Source organism: Dermacentor variabilis, chromosome 3, assembly GCF_050947875.1.
Source record: "Dermacentor variabilis isolate Ectoservices chromosome 3, ASM5094787v1, whole genome shotgun sequence".
NCBI classification, from domain to species: domain Eukaryota; kingdom Metazoa; phylum Arthropoda; class Arachnida; order Ixodida; family Ixodidae; genus Dermacentor; species Dermacentor variabilis.
The window spans coordinates 130,768,270-130,790,044 of NC_134570.1; the positions used below are offsets into that span (position 1 = coordinate 130,768,270).

The following is a 21,775-nucleotide window of genomic DNA, read 5'->3' on the forward strand; positions in this document are numbered from 1 at the left end:
GATTTGAAGCGGCTCTGGGGCTTCGCAAACTTCTGACTTTCAACACACAGTCGTGTAACAAAGCAACTTTCCGTGATGAAAGTGCATGTGCGCAAAATCTTATTTCCCTGATTTACCTGGCATGCATAGAGAACTGAGCGCTCTGATACTTAGAAAGATAAATTGTAAAAAACAATAACGCTACAATAATGTGTCAAGCCACGCGTATGAAGAATAGATAAACTAGAATAGAAGATAGACAGCGCCACATCTCCTCCCTCGCGCAATCTTTGTCTCAAACTCGATGATCACTATTAGCCTCGTCCCCGCCAGGTGGCGGGGCTAAGAACGGCGCTCCAGTGACGTCAGTCAGAGGACCCACCTTTGTCGTCTGCTACGCTAGACGACAATAGCGTCATTTTCATGCGTTTTCTGGCGCTCTGACTGCGTCTCGCGAACCACGGCGCGCTCCAATTACTCTCTGTATTTTTTTTCTAGATTTAATTCTATAAATGACAGCATTAGCAAGAAAACAACCGTAGCATATTTAATTTACCTGCTATATCACCGCCCGATGTGGTAGACCGGTGACTATGGAGTTAAGCTGCTAAGGTGGAGGTCACTGATTTGAGGCCGGCCGCTGCGGCCGCATTTATAAGGTGACCGAATTTCGGTGCACCTTAAGGAAGCACAGGGGGTCAAAATGCCTCCGGAGTGCTCCACTACTGCCTGCCTCATAATCATATGTTTTGGCACGTAAAATCACAGAATTTTTCCTTTTTTATTAAAGAAAACTTCATATAACTACAGCCATCCCGATCAGGGTCAAGATCTTGTCTCTCAGTCATAAAATATCGCGCCGAGCAAGTAAATGAGATTCTACGCAGTTTTTGAAATGAAGCTCGATCGCAGGACTCATCCGCGAGATTTCGCATCGGCTAAGTGTCCTTGTACTTTAACACAAATTTTCAATTACGCTCACAATTCTAGTCACTCGGTGTTGCATACATAAAACATTTTCTGGCCGGAAAAATTAATCTTTTTTACTGATAAGCGGTTTATCTTGAAGATTATTTGCACGACTCATGATTTAGGCTATTCGTTTGCAAGTAAATCCCATTACCACTTTCTAATGCAAATATATTGTTTGTTTAGATTCATATTGGACTTTTTGTGTTCAACGCGCATTCAGACTACCGTAGAGCACCCGGACGAGGTCACTTTATCAGCGCAGAAATAAAACATTCTTATAAAAAAACGAAAACGCAGGAACGCCTGGTAACATTTATTGCCCCTTTGGACCTCTGCCTTTGTAACTCTGTACCTCTACCTTTTCCATCTTTGTGCAGCGGTGAGTGCAAGCGATTTATGTCATCGTTTGTTGCCTTTTTTCGGTCATTCTCACGGTAATTTCCTTTCTTCTATATTTTAGGTCTTGTTCATTACGTCTTATACTGCAGCCGAGAGTGAGCGGGTCTATACTAATCCAGGTACAACCAAATTAGAAAGGGCCACTAAGCTTGAACAAACACAGTGTCTCACCAGAACAGCGATTGGCCTCCCTGGTGCGGTATTGGCCACAACCTCCCTAATGAAATGATCTCAATGAACCAATGGCCCTCGGTTCCCAGCGGCTGTGGAGCACCTGACCAAGGCGGCGGTCAGACATGCAACGCAGCAGAGGGTGCTAAGGATATCTGGATCCGGACATGCCGCCAGTGGAAACTGACCCTGGCAACGGTTAACACCCGAACCCTTTCGAGTGAGGCTAGCTTAGCGGGACTCTTCAAAGAACTGTCAGACATTGCTTGGGATGTTATGGGCCTTAGTGAGATCAGAAGAACTGCTGAGGCTTACACATTGCTGAATAACGGCCATGTCCTCTGCTATTGAGGTCTCCTTGATAATCAGCAATACGGGGTAGGATTGCTAATCCATAAGGACACAGAAGGCAATATTGACGAACTCTACAGCATCAACGATAGGGTAGCAGTAGTCGTAATGAAACTAAAAAAAGAGGCATAGATTAAAGGTAGTACATACCTACGCTCCAACGTCCAGTCACGACGATGAGGAAGTAGATCAGTTTAATGAAGACGTTGAATTAGCGATGAGAAAAGTGCAAACGCGGTATACAGTAGTAATGGGGGACTTCAATGCAAAAGTGGGATAAAAGCAGGCGGGTGATCAGGCAATTGGCAACTATGGTGTTGATTCTAGAAACGCTAGAGGAGAGATGCTGGTAGAATTCACTGCAAGGAATAAGCTGAAAATAATGAACATCCTTTTCAGGAAACGTAGCAACAGGAAATGGACCTGGAAAAGCCCTAATGTTGAAACAAGAAATTAAATTGATTTCATACATTCTTCCGATGACAGCATAATGCAGGATGTAGAAGGGATGTGTAGGGTAAAGTGCAGTGACCATAGGTTAGTGAGGGCCAGGATTCACCTCAATTTGAACAGAGAAAGAGTAAAATTGGTCAAAAAAAAACAGGTCAACTTAGAGGCAGTAAGGGCAAAAGCAGACAAATTTAGGCTGGTACTTGCAAACAAATATGCAGTCTGAGAACAGAGAGATGATGATGATGACATAGAATTAATGAATAAAACCGTGAGGCACCAATTGAAGTGGGAGGCAGGGCACCAAGGCAACCAGGAGGCAAGCGCTCCAAGTAACAAAGAACCTAATAAAGGAACGACAAAGAATAAAAGTGTCCAACTCAATAGATAGAATTTGCGGAACTGCCAAAAACTGACCAACAAAGCGAAAATAAGTGATATTAGAAATTATAACTTGAGAAAGACCGAAGAAGCCGTTAAGAATGGGCGCAGCCTGAGATGAGCGAGGAGGAAACTTCTAATGGGACAAACCAAGACTTATGCATTGAAAAATAAGCAGGGTAATATCATCAGCAATCTCAAAGGCATAATAAAAGCAGCGGAAGAGTTCTAAACTCACCTTTACAGTACCCAGAGGACTCAGGAGCACTCTATTCGAAACAATAATTAACAGTATACTGAAACTCCTCCTATAAATAGAAATGAGGTCAGAAGGGCCTTGCAAGGCATGAAACGGGGAAAAGCGGCAGGAGAGGATGGAATAACAGTCGATTTAATCAAATATGGAGGAGACATTATGCTAGGAAAAGAGGCGGCTCTCTATACGAAATGCCTATCGACTGCAAGGGTCCCAGAAAACTGGAAGAATGCAAACATTATACTAATTCACAAAAAGGGCGACGTTAAAGAACTGAAAAATTATAAGCCCATTAGCTTACTCCCAGTATTATATAAAATTTTTAAGAAACGAATCTCCAATAGAATAAGGGCAACATTGGACATTAGTCATCCAAGGGAGCAGGTTGGCTTCAGGAAAGGTTACTCTACAATGGATGCATCAGTGTCATTAATCAGGTTATCAGGAAATCCGCAGAGTACAATAAGCCTCTCTACATGGCTTTCATAGATTACGAAAAAGCAGTTGATTCAGTAGAGATACCAGCAGTCATAGAGGCATAATCAAGGAGTACAGACGGCTTACGTAAATACAGTGGAAAATATCTACAGAGATTCCACAGCCACCTTAATTTTACACAAGAAAGGGCAGAAGATACCTATAAGAAACGGGTCAGAGAAGGAGACACAATCTCTCCAATGCTATTCACTGCGTGCTTGGAAGAAGTATTCAAGCTATTAAATTGGAATGTTTAGGAGTGAGGATTGACGGCGAATACCTCAGCAACCTTCGGTTTGCCGATGACATTGTTCTGGTCAACAACACTGCAGACGAGTTACAACAAATGATTGAGGATCTTAACAGGGAGAATGTAAGAGAGGGGCTGAAGATTAATATGCACAAGACAAAGGTAATGATAAATAACCTGGCAAGGGAACAAGATATCAGGTTCGCAAGTCAGCCTCTAGAGTCTGTGGAGGAGTACGTTTACCTACGTCAACTAATCACAGGGAACCCGGAGCATGAGAAGCAAATTCACAGAATAAAAATGGCTTGGATCGCATACGGCAGACATCGTGAGCTCCTGACTGGCAGCTTACCGTTATCACTTAAAAGGAAAGAATACAATCAGTGCATTTTACCGGTGTTAACATACGGAGCAGAGACTTGGAGACTGACAAAGAAGCTTGAGAACAAGTTGAGGACCGCGCAAACAGCGATGGAACGAAGAATGATAGGCTTAACTTTAAGAGACAGAACGAGAGCGGTTTGGATCAGAGAGCAAACGGGTATAGACGATATTTTAATAGACATTAAGAGAAATAAATGACGCTGGGCAGGTCATGTAATGTGCAGATTAGATAACCGTTGTACCATTAGGGTGACAGAATGGGTACCAAGAGAAGAGGACGGCAGAAGACGAGATGGTGCGACGAAATTAGGAAAATTGCGCGTGCTAGTTGAAATCGGTTGGCGCAGGGCAGGGATAATTGGAGATCCCTGGGAGAGGCGTTCGTCCTGCAGTGGACATAAAAAGACTGATGAGGATAATTATGATGATGATGATGATGATGATGATGATGATGATTGCAGCTTTTTGCACTTCACCTCACGTTCTTGAAGTTCACTTCACATTCTCTTTACCTGTATTCTTACGTTTCCTCCTTTCCGTTTTGCGGCATGAAGCTTGCCTCCGTTATTTGAATATGCGTTAACCACGGAAGGATTCTTCGATGCCAGTAACAATGGCCCATATGAGGCTTCAAGCACAGTGGCCATATTTCGCGGCCATCTGGAGCCTTCTTAATGATGCGTCAAGGAGCCTCGCCGATGCATACGATCAAGGGGTGCGTGCGCTTGAGGCGAGTTCTACGCGAGCGGCGCGCTAGCCGCCTTACGGTGATCAGCGCAAGTCTCGGCTACCATTAGTTACTACTTCCCTGTGTAGATGGCGCAGGCGCAACATGTAAGAATATTGCTCATTTCTGAACCCAAGCGTTTCGTGGAAACTCGCAGTGCGCAACGATGAAGAGACTAAAGCATTTCTAGCGTGTTTTTTTTTTACTTTTGAAAACAAGATGATACGCGTGCAGACAGATGTTTGACTTTCAATACCCTGGGTGGATTCAGGAACTGTGTTCGAATTTCCCGGACCATATATATTAAGGGTGAGATAATTTGGCGATATCCTCGAGATTTCGCTCACCAGGGTGGAACACAATAACATCACTAGACGTTTTACAAATAAATATAAAAATAAGCGAGTTAGCTTTTTTTCGATACGAAAGTCTGGTGACTGATTCTGATGGGGCTTTTTAAGCCTGTCGCCTGGAGGGATTACGTAACTTCCAGAATCGCATTAAGCTGGCGCTACTAGCTCCTGCGCGGTAATGGATTCAGCCCCATTTCTCTGCGCAAACCGAGTATAAAATTTGGAAGCGTGCGACCTTCACGCATGCCCGCCGGCCAGTGGCTATGGCACTGCGCTGCTCATCTCCAGGTGCCGGGTTTCGTTCCGGCCACGGCGACCGCATTTCGATGGCGGTGAAATACACTTATGTAAGTTACACATTAAAGAACCGCAAACGGTAAGATTATTCCGGATTCCCCCAGCACGACGCGCTTCCTAATGTGATGATGGTTTTGCCACGTAATACATCGCAATTTAGGCGAACAAGTTCGGTTAACTGTCCCGTCCATAGCGGACGCCCATTAGTGACGGCATTCCGCCTGACCTTTGGGCTCGAATGAAGTGAGGGAGATCACGGCTTTATCAAAACGCCGAGTCAAACTTGCGCTCGTTGATAACGTCGCTCGGTCGTGCTTAAAGAAAAAACGCTTTTAAGCGCATTACTTGAAGCTGTGCGTGCAGTACTGATTGTATATGAAAAGGCTGTGATAAGCATACGTTTGTCCTACTATATTATCAATCCTTATTTGCGGGGGGGAGACGGGACGGAGGGAGGGTTCCCGTCAAATTCACTATACGTACAGCTATGATTAGCAAATATTTCTGGTACTCCGATTGTGCACTTCATTTGTCCGTATTACAATTGGCGGTCGGTGTCTCTTACGATGCAAGCCGGCGCCGCCCATTCTTGAGCGTGACGTAACAGAAAAAGTCGTTGTGAATTCTAAGGTTTCAGTTATAAAGCGATCATTTCAACATTGCTACCAATTGAGACTGCACAAGCGAAGAGTCAACTTGGAACCTGATTTCCATGCTGATAAATTAAACTTTCCTATGCAGGAAAAGGTCTTCCGGGTTTATCGCTCCCAAATAAATCTGCCCTCAAATGTGCTCAGATATTTACTAGCACATAACTTTAAGAAAACTGTGTTAGTAACTACAAAAATCACTGGTTCAGTGACATCATTTTCGATGTTTTGTTGTGCTCTGCTAGCATCTTCGGCCATAAAGCTGAAAGGAACTTCCTGCGCGATCACCGTTAACTACTGACTAGTACATCACTGATAAAAATTACTGCTGTGCTGGTGACTTCCAAATTGCGCATCATTAGCAAAAATTGCTTGTACATCTTGATAATGACGGTGATGTGAATTCTTTGTGGAAGAAGCTTGAGTCCTTGCGTCACTTCTGTATTTCAAAATTCATTCCAGATGAAGCAAGAAACGGTGGGATGACAGCATTCTTGGGCAAATACAGACATTACTAACTTCAAATGCAAAATAAAACGAAGCCAAAGGTCGAAAGACTATGACCGGACGCTTGTTAGTACGATAGCAAATGATTTAACTTTAAATTCGGAAACGCTAGTGAACACGGAAGCCCTCGCTCAGTTTGCGTTTGCGATGGTGACGAAACAATTTAAAGAAAAATAACTGTGGAAAAGTTCCATTCATACTTTCACAGTTGCTACCAGGTCAGTCACTAGTGTCAATGAGAAACAGGTGTCGTACAGTACACATATGTTCATTGAAACTGTTGAAGGTGTAATTGAGCCTCTTTGGCGGCTGGATGTAAAAAAAAAAGCATCAAGGTCAGAATACGTTCAGTTGGCGTTCCTTAAAACATATTCAGAAGTATTGGAGAGTTTTAGAATAGGGACCCCAAAGGTTTTGGGGCCCCATAGAAATAGCGTTGAAGCCTCTGCGCATGCGCGAGACGCTAACTGCGTTTGGGTTTTGCCTTGGGAACGCTATTTCGCCGATTTAGCGGGAGCCTAAATAGCGGCCCCAAAAACTTTGCGTAAGCAAACATGGCGGCACCCATCGAAGCGACGGCTCTAACCTAGCACTAAACTGGATTCAATTCGTGGTAACGCGTGAAGTTCGCAAGCTAAGAGAAGTGACTGCGGTTATCGATTTCTCTCAACTAGCGTGTGGTATGAAGAATGATTCATTAGACGCCGCTGATTCCAAATTCGCTTGTGAATTTTATGGCTCGTAGGCCTAACACGGGTAAGCTTGGCTGGTGAAGGCACGTAAAGTTGCTTTGCACAAAACTAAGCGCAACTAATTGTTTGCTGCTTACAGAAGAACCTCCAAAGTGTAATTTAACGCGAATACACGGAAGTCAAAATTACTATTCCTATCATAAAATGGTATATTTTTAAAATTATTTCTAATAGCTTTTATTTGACGCCGTAGTGGCGCTGTCAGCGCAAGACGCTATCCGCAAACGTAAAACCCTATTCTAAAGCTCTTCACTCCTTCGTGCCCCAACGCTAACACCCGCAAAGCTCTTTGGGGCCCCAAACTATTGGAGTCCCTATTCTAAAACTCTCTATTAGTTTGAGTATCGGTTAGCATTTTTTACTAAATCTCCAGCCTGTGGTGCTGCCGCTGAGGATTGACGCTTAGCACTGGTAAACCAGTTTTTAAGACGGTGCCCGAGCAAATGTTAATAATAAGCGGCCGCATCCCTCACCTGTTGCTGTTGTAATGCGCTAGAGCACATCATACTCAATTACGTTAATGATTTCTATGAGGGAAACAATGTACTTACTGCTATGCAGAATGGTTTTACACGGGGATGCTCCAAAACTACCCACCTAATAGTCATATTCCACGAGGTCGCTTCAGTTGTTCCAGTTCACGTTATTTTCCTATACTATATTAAGGCTCTCGACAGAGTCTCTCACTCGAAGCTTATACGCAAAATGAAAACATCGAAATATATATGCAGAGTTTGGCGACTAAAGTTCTTCTGTCAGCTTGTAAAAAGGTATAACATAGATTCATCACATATTATCACTTACTCCCAAGGCTATGCTACCAGACAATGACATTCCTTTACAATAAGACCTTTAGTTCCGCGTATTAACTGCTTTAGGTGCTCTTTTATTCCCAGAACCATTGTAGAATGCAATAACGTTGTGACCCAGGATTCATTATCTTTATTTGAGAAATACTTACAATAATTCTTTGAGCTGTTTTACTTATGTATGCGCGTGCCTTTCTTCTTGTGCTATTTAAGGTTTGCTACGCGTGGAGTGTTATCTGATCTTGTTCTGCATTTTCGGTTTCATTTAGAGTTTACTGCTATGTCTCTCAATGATTTCTGTTATCCATAAATTACCTACTTTTGACATTTTACAAATTCTTATGTTCGTTCACTATAAGCACAGTTTTTATTTTAACAGGTCTGTGGATTTTTATGTAAACACTTTTTTATGCATCACATCTGCTATGATCTCTCTTTGAGATGAGATCGCAGAATCCATAAAAAAATATAAATAAATATATCAATAAAATCGTTAACTGAGTAATGTTATATCTCGCTGGCCTTGCGCACTCTGTACAAGTAAACTGATCATGCTTTAGGCTTTTCCAGGTAGCTTAAGGTGTACCTCTGGGATCGCTTCTGCGTCGAGTGCAATTTAATATATATGATAACGATCTAGTTAACATTGTAAAATCATCAGAGCGCGTCCAAATGCTTGCCGATGATTGTAATATATTCAGTGCCATCTGATCCGTGTCAGATCAACTCATACTTGAACCCCTTTCAATAAGTTAGCCGTATGGTGTTATGAAATAAATTTGGTTATTAATTTCATTGCAAAATATTGCATATGTGTCATGCAAATAAATAACGAAAACTAGAAAATTTGTACAAGATAAAAAGAATGAGTGAGATTACAAACGTAGGAAGTTGTAAGCATTTCAGAATAGCTTTACCGTCCTGTCTATCCTGGATGCCTCACCACAGGCAGCATAACCTCGGAAGCCCGTAAAAAGCTAGAATTTCGAAAATTTATAATCGGGTGACCGACTTGAAATCGTCATTACAATCAGCCACTTATAAAACATCATCAATCTCTTGCTTGTATAGTCTAGAACTGTAAAATAAATTCACATATTAGTTGCTCGTTTTCCTTATCAACGCTGTAACCGACGCGATTCTATACTTGCACGATGATAAACTGCGAACTTTGAGCCACTAACCTACAGAAGAAAAATTGCGAGGGTAAATTTTTTTGCTACCTTTTGTTCGGAAAACTTGGAACACAACTACGCGACTACATTATTGACACCTCATTTAGGATTTCCTCCCACAAACGGAGCCAGTAAGTTTATAACAAGTATTTGCACAAACTCACATTTAAAATGCTCATTTAAACACTCCTTCTAACCCGGAAATCCCCACTGGTTGGAACCACCAGCGCGAAATATTTTATTGACTGCGTTATTATCCGCCCCACTCCCCTCTTTTTTAGCGCTTCAGAAATTTATTTGGCTCATTTTTTTGTCGTATGTGCTCATGTCGCAACTCTCTCCAGCTGGGACATAAGTCCACAGTGTTGCGAAAATAAAATAAAATTAATAGGCAAATAAATAAATCAATAAGCGCGACTGGTGAGGCCCGATGAGTAGTGAAAGCCCCGATTTTCCTTTGCTATTACTGTGAGCTTTGAATGCCCCAATTTGATTATGAGGCACGCTGTAGTGGGTAACAATTTCGACCACTATAACTTGCACCTAAGGCCCCTGCACACGAGCCTACTTGCATTCGAACCTGTGACCTCGAACTCGGCACCGGGCAACGCCATAGCCACTGAGCTACTGCAGCGAATGAAAACCACATTTTTTTTTCACTATAAAAGTTGGTGGTAGCTCCGGCAAACCATACGCAAGCACAATCAGCCTGCAAATGAAGAGCATTAGGTAAGACGTCCTTTCAAGCATTTAGTTTCAGCATTTGAAAGAGTAAATAACGGAACTACATGTGGTCACATTTTAGTGGAACACGAAACTGCTTTCTCTGCATTATGGTACAAGAAATAACTTTCCAGTTTCCGTTGCCTCTCAGTTTTTCTAAGTAGCATCTAGATCTTTTAGACCTTGTAAATGTCCTAAACATGTGATACGTTGGGGAGTCTGGATTGTGTGCGCATTTTACGACCTACAAACGCCGCACGTGTGATATCATACTTAAACGAGGAAAATCTAAACGTTCGCAATTTTATCCATATTTATACAAATTGTTTAAGCGCTCCGTGTTGCAGAAAATCCGTCGTCGGCGGAGTTGTCCTTGAATGAAAATTTTCATACATAATTATGTATAGGTATATATCACCCCTTGCTGTGTGAGATGCGGTTTATGCGGGTTATATTTCCACAACATTCTATCACTAAAGTGGCTCGTACCTTGTCTTACGTTCTTGACAAAGTTATTCCTCGCGATTGTTTTCCTTTATCAGATAGCTAAGATATGTATAATTCCGTTATGTAACTCGAAATTATCAATCATCTATTAATAAGTTTGCTCTCGTGATCTCAAAACCAGTCAGTAGCATTGGTGGATCCATGCAACTGCTTGGGGTGACGCTGGATGTGGACAATGGGGAAGCGAGAGCAAGCGATTTTTCGCTGCGTCTGACATAAGAATGTGAATTCCCTGCTGGATGCAGTGCAGTAATATTTGGCTCACGTGTTCGCAGCAGCCTCTACAGCAGAGAGAGAGAGAGAGAGAACAACTTTAGTGAAAATGCCTGCAGAGTCGGTTAGGCTCCCTGCACGCAGGGAGGACAAGCTTTTACCGCGACGCGGCCACTACCCCTACTAGAAAATCCTATTTGTTTTCAAACGGGTTTCATCAAATAGGGTTATGGAACGGGACCCCGTTTGATCCTGTTCAATCCTGACCTGTTTAAATCCTGTTTAAACCTGGCCCGTTAAATCCTGTTTAATCCTGACCCGTTTAAATCCTGTTTAATCCTGACCCGTTTAATTCCGTCCTATCTAACCCAGACCTGTTTGCCCCTGTTCAGACCTATATTTTGCTACATTCATACCAGGTCCTTTCAGAATGGATTGATGTTGCTTAATATAATTTACTGTTTAAACCTATTATGTACACTTGTGTATTTGCGATCAGCATTGAAGAGAAGTAGATCTGAATTATGTTTGCAACAAGAATGCCACTTTCACATGTAGGTTTGCCTGGTAGATTGCTTGACACGAAGATGAACACAATTTTCGGCATAAATTGATTAGCACTACCAACACTGATGTGATACATCATGAACAAGTTTTGTATGACCCACGAGTACGTTCTCTGTGTATGACCTACAAGAAAATGCACCCTGAAGAAGACTGTACCTCATTTTCATATTTACTACAAGTATGCAAATGTAATTCTTGCAAGTTTAGTCTATTTTCGATTACTTGTACTCGTCTTAATGCAGTGCTTTTTGCTGTAATGGTTTGTTCACAAATCCACAGTAAAGCGTAATTTTGGGGTGAAAAATGTCAGGCAAAGTATTGGCATGTACTTGTAAGTGAAAAAGACAAGTATACTTTACGTAGGTATTTCTGTACACCCACTTGAGCTTTCATTAAGCCTGAAGTCCTCCGGCTTAAGTAAAAGCATGTCATAAATGTCCCAAGCACTGTTTATTGGACCTTCTAACGGTATTTCGATGCATCCAGTCTGCCGAGAGAAGACCGCTGGAGTGGGTTGCTTGGGTGAGAGCGAGCAGGGCACCTGAAAAAGCAAAGCCAATAATTTATCTTGACTCATGCAACAGGTTGGCACATAGGCAAATTTGCCTATGTTCCCACAGATAAGAAAGGTTCAGCATTCCGGTCATAGGAGATAATGAATAAATCTTATTGAAAAATATGTGGTTTCATGCAATGCCTATTTTTCAAGGGAACATGGATTACTGTGGGAGAATAAGCTGTCATAATTAGCAGGCGATTGAAGCAAGTGTTATAGGAAAAAGATGGACACATCGTTTGATTTACAATAATTACTAGTATTGAAGCAACAGAATACAAACATGAAATACCTTTAAAAACAACACCGACAGGTTGAGATAATAAATTATTCAGAAACTAAACCCTTCTGCCAGCAAAATACCGTAGTGTACTGGCTTTGACATTGCGCTGCTCAGGCAGAGGGCATGGGATTGAATCCCAGCCACAATGGCTGCATTTAGATGGCAGGGAAATGCCAAAACCCCTATGTAAGGCCTATTCGGTACACGTTAAAGGAGACTAGGGATCCCGCCAACTTGAAGTTATAAAAACCGGGGTAAATTTCAAGATAAGCAAACTCACAAAAGTAGAACGCCCTGGCCATGCGAAGACCATATAAAGCCTTTTAAGGTAGGTGCCAGCAGCCGCAAAATTTCTTGCAAAAGCGAAATATAGCAGAAGCGGTATTTTTCTGTAGATCACTTTTGCAAGGTATTTTACAATTTGACACCCGACATGTTGGGCATCTACGGGCAACAGCAATTCTTGCACAGATCATAGCAAATACTGTTGCACCTAGGTATACATAGACACATAGGTATAGGTACAGTCACCGACTGACTTTCCGGACTCCGAAAATTCGGACATGATTACTCGGTCTGCTTCACGGCACCGCCATTCTCCCCATGCACCATAATGTATAACAACTTCCGAAAGTTCGGACGCCTTGCAACCTCTCATCTGATTTTCGGACACTCCTTGAGCCAACTTGATTGAGAGCACCATGCACCGACTCTGACCGTTACATGGTTCTACTTGCTGAACGCCATTTTTGTTTTGAACGGAGCCTCCTTGCTGCCCCACGAAGTGGCGCTACTGCAAATCCCTGCTCATCATCCATCGTTTCTGCCTGGTTTGTAGCTACAGCAGTTCCGGTCTCAGCTTAGTATGCCATGTCAAGACAATCCAGCAGCTGATTTGTTTGTTTCTTCGTGCACGACGCTGCGAGTAGGCCAGGTTTTTGTTTGTGCAACTGATGTCGGCGTGACGATGTTTGACGAAGCAAGATGGGCCAATTCATTTCACTAATATCTAGAATAGCTACCTGTAAGCACCATCTACCTTTCAACAACATTTGCAAAGCAAAAAACCTCATCCTGAAAAGTCTGCTCATGAAGACATCAGTAGCATCATCAGCGTGGGGCCTCAAGATAATTCGGCAAGCCAAGAAATTACTGATAGCACGAGTGCAAGCATGCCAACAGGAAATCGGTGGCTGAATAATGCACCTTCTACCAATTGGTAGACAGTGCATTTTCGCAAAGCCCTAACTACAGCAGATCATTGTTCAGGAGTTCCCGAATGCACAACTCTATGCCATTTTCACGCCGACTCTAGGGAAGCACCTCTGCACAGTTGCAAGAAAAAAAGCTAGATGCCCCAAGAGAAATGAGCCCACTCAAGCCATGGAAGTTATGTTTACCTTGTCTTCCTACAACTACTCAAAACCTAGGACTGCTGTTTTGCACAAGGGAACAAACGTCAACATTGGTGCCTCGCCCAACACAAGTGGTCTGCGCCGTAGAAGGTGCCATCAGTCAGCCCACAGATGAGGCCCACATCAGTGCTGTCAGTGTGCTGTACAAATTGCAGAAGCACAGCCTACAAGCTTGTCTGCCTTAGTGTGATCGCACCAATGAACGAAAACCAACGAATCAAATTTGTTTCGTGCCGAGAACAGTTGTCTCATGCTGGATTTTCCTACAATTCTTTCTAAGCACAGATAATGCTTGGTTTGTTGTGTAGGCATGTAAATAATGAAAAGGCCTGCATCACTATCTCTGAAAAAAATCATGTAACAAAGCACGTACAGTACACAGGTGCAGTGTCTATCACATACCATTTCGTGCAGTAGAGGCTACATCGGATAAACCGGCCAATGTATAAATGACTGGCAGCATGACCAAGCAAACTTGATGCGTGGGTCAGTTAGCAGTGGCAGTGCACTGCTCTCGGCGCACATGCACCTATGTTTGAAAGCTGCTTGATTGTGACAAAATATAAGGAGAAAAGCGCTGGAGAGATATCTGAGGCTTTTCTTATATGTATGACGAGGAACCTAGCACTAGCTCCCCAAGCAGAGAATTACTAGACAGTGAGACTGCTTCTTATCATTGTAAAACAAGTGTCACGCTCACCATGTGACGCATCCTTTTCGTTTCTGTGCGAACAGCATGTATTCAGATCTATTCTCCCCCTTTCACCTTTTGCACAATATCACTGTGCGAGCAATAATACTGAACTGTTAGTAGCAGTCTGTCATGTTGCCTCCTTTCTTTCCTTGTGAATTGTGTGCTAACTAAGGCTTTTTTTGGTGAAAGAGTGTTAGTTTAACGCATAAACTAGCGCCATGGCACTTTGCAATAAAGGAGTTATAATTATCTAAAAATATGTCCATGCAGAACAGTGTCAAAAGAACACCTTAAAGAAAGAACATGAGCGTATCTATCATAAAGACCAATCCTTGTCTTTTTTCCTTAACGTAATTTTCAATACCGATATTGAAGTACAAGCTCACCATATTATATCACCTTGTCAATGAAGCAAGGCACAATGGTGCCCAACTGTCGCGGGACCAACTTGGATGTGGAGATCAGCGCAGATCAGCAACATAGCGTGGTCTGTTTACGCTTCTTCTCCAGGTCCCGCAATACCTATAGCAGCTATAAAACAAGTGAGCTTAGAATTAGAAGCGAAAAAATATAAAATGTGACACTGAACAAAGCAACTTTCGTTGAGCATAAATAGGATCGAAATGCTGACATTATGCCCATAAGTAACTTCACTTTGAGCAACAAAGCATCCAATTTAAGAAAGATTATATGTATGAGCTATCTATGTGAGAAAGATTAATCGAACGCCCTCCATTTGCCATACCCCTCCCCTTATGCATAGATGTCTCCCTGACTGAGTTAGCTGGGCTGATCCCAGGTATAGTGTAATTAAAGGTTGTCACTTGGTGGGCCGATCCCGATACCATTGCATGACTTGTACAATAATTTTAATGTGTATTGTAATGCTGGCCATCCTGCAGGCACTGCAACATTATAGCACCCATAAGGCTAATGGTATTACCTGATAAGGTTAACTAATAAGTGTCCCCAGAAGCATAACTCGGCACGTATACTCGGAGGCCATTATTATAAGAGAAGCAATAGCAGAGGTGAAGCTTTATCCTGTGCCATATGCAAAATGGCCGAGCACGCCCAGCTTTTTGGTTACATTCTCACTTGTGACCACTGCAACAGGCTGACTGACATGCGTAACCAGCAGTTTGTAGGACCACATTATCATAACCTGCAATTTTTTTTACATCTGAAGAGATCAGCCTCAAGCTCCACGATGCGCTGCACTCTAGAAGCATTATAAACTGGCAACATTTAAATGCTATGCTGCATGGTTTGTTGCATGCTTTAGGAATTTACTTATTTATTATACACATAGCTCATAGGCTCCAGTTGGAGTATTGCATGAGGTGGCAAGAAAACAAATTCTGAACTAACAAGGAGAACATTCAACAAAACAAGTCAGAACAAAGAAGAAAAAATAACATACTCTCATAATAGGACTATGTATCTGGCAGCTAGCTTATAAAAAAGACAATTAGGAATGTTTTACTACTGGTAGCGCTTTAGGGGATGGAATGTAGAATTCCAAGCTTCGTACACTTTTAAGCCACCTTTCGTGGCTTTTTGTTTTGAAGTCCTATTCTCTGTACTATTATAGAAATGAATACCCCCCTCCAAAATTAAACGAAGAAAAACATGTAATGCACAGTAATGTAACACAATAATGTAATGCACAACAGTGAATACATAGAAAAATGTAATTAAGAACATGGAGTCTATGTGGGCACAGATGTTAGAAGTCTACATGAAAGCATAATAATAAAGGTGGGCAAAGCATTTATGCTTTTGTCGGGCAACCTGCAGCAAGACATGCAGGTAAAAGGATATGCATGCCTCACAACACAGTCCCTAAAAATATCTGTCACAATACAGTGAGTAGGTATATCATGCATATCTACAATAGCCCCTAATTATATTTAACTTAGAGGGGGCTACCTATGTAACTTGATCAAACTGAAGGTGGGCCAAATTCTAAATATACGATTCAAGTAGACAGAAAATGGACATATGAAAATGCATCTACAGCAAAAGTGTTGTACATAATGTCATACCTGCCAACCTGTGAACATAATATTTTGTAAAAATGCTGCAGACACTAAATTCTTTGTTGGGGACATAGCACACATTATTTTAAAGCTTGCTCTCAGCACCCCCATTGTTGCATACACACACACATTATTAATAAAGGGAAAATCGCACATCTACCCGCTCGTAGCAATTGCTACAAAAGAAACCCGTACGGATTCCTCGAAAGGAAAGCCTCACATTTGAAACAAAGAAACCGTCCAGGTCTGGGACTCAAACCCGGGACCACCGCCTTTCCGGGACAGCCGCTTTACCATCTAAGATAACCAGGCGGCTAGCAGATGGCCCGGCGAAGTCGAATTTGTCGCCAACATGAAGCAAAGGCAAGGGTCTGACGTAATAGTTCTGCGGAAACGCGCAAGGTGTAGAGAAGTAATGAATAAATGGGAAAAAAATATTACGTCAAACCCTTGCCTTTGCTTCGTGTTGTCAACTAATTCGACTTCGCCCTGCCATGTGCTAGCCACCTGGTTATCTCAGATGGTAGAGTGGCTGCCTCGGAAAGGCGGTAGTCCCGGGTTCGAGTCCCGGACCAGGACGAATTTTTCTTCAACTGTGCGGCTTTCCTTTTGAGGAACACATACGGGTTTCCTTTGTAGCAAATGGTACGAGCGGGTGGCTGTCTGATTTTCCCTTTATTAATTACTTCTCTCCACCTCGTGTGTTTGCGCAGAACTATTATGTCACACACACATTATCAACCATTATTTAACTTGTCGTGCAGCACAAAAAGCAGCAGCGAACTTGAAACCAGTAACTGACAACATTGTTTTTTTTTAGATTACAGAGCTTTACGCTGCTTCAGGAATTTATCTGACCTAACTTCCCAAAAGCAAGTGCCCCTCTGATGTTCTCGTTAGAGATATTGCATCGTTAATAATAAAGCAGTAGAAGTACCATTACAATTAATTTTTTACATGCATTTTAACAATGTCATGCCATCAATCTCTCAACAGCTTTAAGATATCTTAACCAACACAACTTCATTGTCTTTCTAAAGTGACATTCATAAAATTGTAAAATGAGCCCACATTTGTAAACCCACGAAAAATTCAGGAGAGTTTCCAAACATGGATGACACCAACAAAATCTGCAGCTCGTGTAAGTGGCAGCAACGGCTTTGCACACACCTTGTCACAGCATGCACATCAGGTACTTTTCCGTGCTGTTGAGGCTGCAGAAGTGCCGCAGGTGCATATGTGGAGGTGCCTCTGGTTCACAAAATCTTGCCATCCCTAAAGAATAATAAATGCTTAATTTATTGTAATCCCTGCTGAAACTGCAAACTTGTGATATAAAAAGATCACGTCGCATTTTGAAAAAAGTCTCATACAACCAGTTACATGAAGCTGCAACTGGTTGTGCAAATATCTGATTGTAACATCACAGGCGGTTAAATAACGCGTAAATCGAACTGTAGCAAACATGAATCTACTATGAAAAGGTTTACACAAACGTACAGCTGTATAACGTGAAATGTGAATTGTACTATCAAAAAATTCCGTAGGACATGAAAAGCGTTCCAAAACCTAATTTGTTTATGCGGCGCAACAAAGCACTGCTCCCAAAGGACGATGCGCTCAAAATTACAACAGACCACCTCTTTTTCTGGAGAGACAATACAGAAAAGAGAAAGATTTTTCGATTTAAAAGAAACATTGCTTATGTAATTTCGGCTTCTCTGCAAGATCGGAACCCTTTACAAGTACACGAAAACACACAGGACACTAATACATGTCATCTGACGACACTCTATAAACAGAAGAATTTCCATACAAGCTAAAAATCTGGCCATGCGTCGACGAAGGAATCGGGTGCTATCTCGCGCAGCTGTTAGCTGTGAAGACGACACATCGACGTACTACTTCTAGAAATGCCTATACCATTTCTCAATGAAAAATTATGTACACAAACAGTAACTTTCTTTGCTTGAATTTTTGTGCCCATTTATATCAAAGAACCACCCGCGCTAGCGTGCTTCATAGGTGAAAGTAAATAAACCACAGATAGAGCTGTTGGTAACATGAATACGTTTTAGGGCAATTTCCATGGAACTTTTTGCTAAATGTGCACTGCGGCATGAAGAACAACCATTTGAAAAGCACATTTATAATTCTTGCTGCTTTACAAATCCGGATTCGGTTGTTGTACGGATCTTGCGATACGTACAACAGCGCACACTTCACGAACCATAGACAGGAAGAATGCGCGCAAGCGCCGGACTTACCTTTCTCGGCGTACTCGGAAAACGCGGCATCGACTGCACCAACGGTTCTTCCGGCGCACGCACTGTTGAATTGCGGATCAACTACAGGACGTAAGAGCACAACTTTCACCAAATTCTTCCGTACAGTGCGATACGATGCGACAGTGCCAGAGGAGGTGATCCTTTTCATGAGCCCGGAACAAAGGATGCGCGAAGGGTCATATCTTCGACATCGGCGCACCACACGAAGGATACTGCGGGCTACATTACGCGGTCCCAGGGGTTTTGTGATTCTCAATGCATACAAAATGCACCACAATTTCTCTCGGCACAGCGTACACACGATTAAACAACTACATCGGACGGCGTCAATACACAGCAAGCACTCACATGTAGCGACAACTGCAGACGGCAAAATAATATCACCTGTAACTTTACCGGCGCTACCTGTGGTGCCATCTGTAGGCCGCCACCGAAAGCGACCGTGCTTTCGGTGAGCTCATGGATGGTGACGGCGTTGTATTTCGATGTTATGCGAGTCGTACAGCGTCTTGTACGACGTGTTTCAGCAACGTTGCTTTTAATAGAGAGGACAGCAATCTGCGTATACGCGGTATAAACGTCTCACCCACTTGAAAAACACAACAGGAAATTTTCAGTCTGTCGTATTTTGGGACGTTGTGACTGTCGTTCTGTTCTCTGTAGTGTGACGTCCTGTAGTCGAAAATTCTGTAGTTCCTGATCAATATTTGATTAAAAATTGACAGAGACCACTTTAAGGATATGTAAAATTATTAATACGAAAAAAAAATAAAAAAAGGAAGTAGAGAAAAAAATACATTACGCCTAGGATTCGAACTTCGGATCTATCGGTCCCGAGACAAGCATCTTACCACTGCACCACGCCGAACATAACTGCTATCGGAATGTTTAAGCTATGCCAACAGTGTAAATCGCTGTCTGAGTTGCTATTTACATTTACATTTTAAAAGCCAAGATGCGCTTTCAATTCGTCGCGTCAACTGCCGCATCTCTAGATGAGCAAAAGTGTTGTTACCATCGACAGGTACATCGTGGAGTGCTAGACCATCGATTTTGCTGTAACGATATCCACATTTGAAAGAAATTCAGAAGTAGACAACGGTGACCGGGGACACTGAGGGTTGTTACTGCTAATTTCGGCAGTTGTCTCTTGCTCTTTACACTTTTGAGCTCGCATATAATTCGTATTCAATGCTATATAGCTACATAAACACTCGTGGGTGAGTCTTCATCCCGACAGAATACTGGCTTCTCACGGCAGCGCTGTACCAGATTAATGAGACCAGAGCGAGACAGCTTTTCACGCAACTTTGTGGAACAATCCAAAACTTCCTTTTCGCTTCGCATAAGCTTGTGCAATATTTCTGGGAAATTAACTAATGTGTCAGTGTAACCGTACATGTAAGTCCACAGGCCTGTGTGCCCCATCTTACCAAATAAAACAAAGCGGATACGCAGCCATTCCCGCAGATGGTATGATTTTGATCAGCGGCCGATTTTGAGGAGGCCGGTAGGGCGTTGCTGGTGCCGCTTCGTCACGGCACAATTATAACAATTGGCCACGTCGACTTTAATACCGGTGTCGGTGCTATCAATATTGCCGCCTTCAGAGAAGCACGATTGAATACCGCGCAAGAGAAAAGTACAGTGTACACCACCGATGCGAAGCTGACATTTTAAAGGGCCGCGACGGAAAGTGCTTCTGTTGCGACTTCAGAACTCTTGGCCGTCGCGACCGAATGTTTCTGTTGCGACGTCAGAATTGCTGTCGTAACGCCAGAAATGTCTGTCGCAACTACAAAAACGTTAGGAACTTCTGTCGTACAACAGAAATTTCTGTAGTTGCAGCAGGAATTCCTGTTGTCTTTTTCAACTGGGCAGGACCGGGAATCGGTTTGAAATTCGCAGCTAGCATATCGCAGTTTGGTCTGTGAATGTTCCGAGGTGGTCACGCAATTTCTGTGGAGCTTGATAATGGCCCCAATTTAGCACTAGGGGCTAAATTGTCAGGATGTCGAACAATAAAAAAGTTCCTCCCCAGTTCTATTCAAGCATTAAGCTGGTATGCATGATACCATCCAGTGTGGCCAGGTTGCCACAAAGCTCCAGATTAAACCAGCTTTTGTGCCAAACAGGCGACCCTATATGGTGCCACTGCGTCCAGTATAAGCCAGTTTAGTTGCGAACAGGGCCCCTGTTAAGACCCATTTCTGCGTGAACTGGTCGTGCCTATACCTGCTTGCATGCCAAACGGGACCCCGCTCAGACCTGTTCGTGTGTGAACTGGTCCTGTTTATACCTCTTTGCATGCCAAACGGGACCCCGTTCAGACCTGTTCGTGTGTAAACTGGTCCAGTTTATACCTGTTTGCATGCCAAACGGGACCCCGTGCAGACCTGTTCGTGTGTAAACTGGTCCTGTTTATACCTGTTTGTTGCTAAACAGGTCCCTGTTAAAACCAGTTTAAACCTGTATAACCCAGTTTGAATTTAAATAGGATTTTCCAATAGGGACGTCAGTCTCGTGCATTGTGCTCCTCGAGGTCTTGGTTCCTCGGTACTTCCGCGGATCCGAGAGGGCCGCCGCCCCCTTCCTGGGGGTGCTGCCCCCCTTCTCGGTTTCGCGAGGTCGCTGCCTCTCTAGAGCTGCCGAGACCTGCTGGACGGCCTTGAGTTGTGTATCTTGGTCATAGGTCCTCGTTGCAGCCTCTAGCTGCGGTGGGATCGTCGTCTTCTCGCTGACTTCTCCTGGATTTATACTACAGTCCCAAAGGATGTGAGCCGCGGTGGCTCTCTCCTTAGTGCACAGTCTACACACGTCACTCGCGTACACGCTCGGAGACACGTGCTTAGCAAGCGCCGGGGTGAGCACGGACCCCGTCTGTAATTGCCTGTATAACACTGCCTCCTTCCGGGTAAGCCCCGGGTGAGGTGGCGGCATAGTCTCTCTGTTAAGTCTGTACCACGTCACTATTTCGTTGAAGGTGGTCATCTTGTCCTTGGCACTGCACCGCGACCAACACTCCGAGTCGGCCGTGCTTGCAGCTGCGCGGTTGGTTAGTCCTCGCGCGGACGAGTTGGCCGTCTCGTTGTGGTTCACGTTCCCGCGTTCCGACACGTCACTGCCCATGTGGGCCGGAAACCACTT

The 21,775-nt window shown here is 43.2% G+C and overlaps 1 long non-coding RNA gene across 1 annotated transcript; it reads right to left on the bottom strand.

Annotated features, from left to right (window-relative positions):
* Positions 1-11,781: 11,781 nt before the first annotated feature.
* On the bottom strand, positions 11,782-19,017 carry LOC142574184 (uncharacterized). The gene is made up of 4 exons (XR_012826447.1): positions 18,608-19,017; positions 17,511-17,615; positions 14,685-14,829; positions 11,782-11,891 (listed from the first exon to the last, which is right to left on the bottom strand). It is a non-coding gene; the product is annotated as an uncharacterized LOC142574184 (long non-coding RNA).
* Between the last annotated feature and the right edge of the window lie 2,758 nt (positions 19,018-21,775).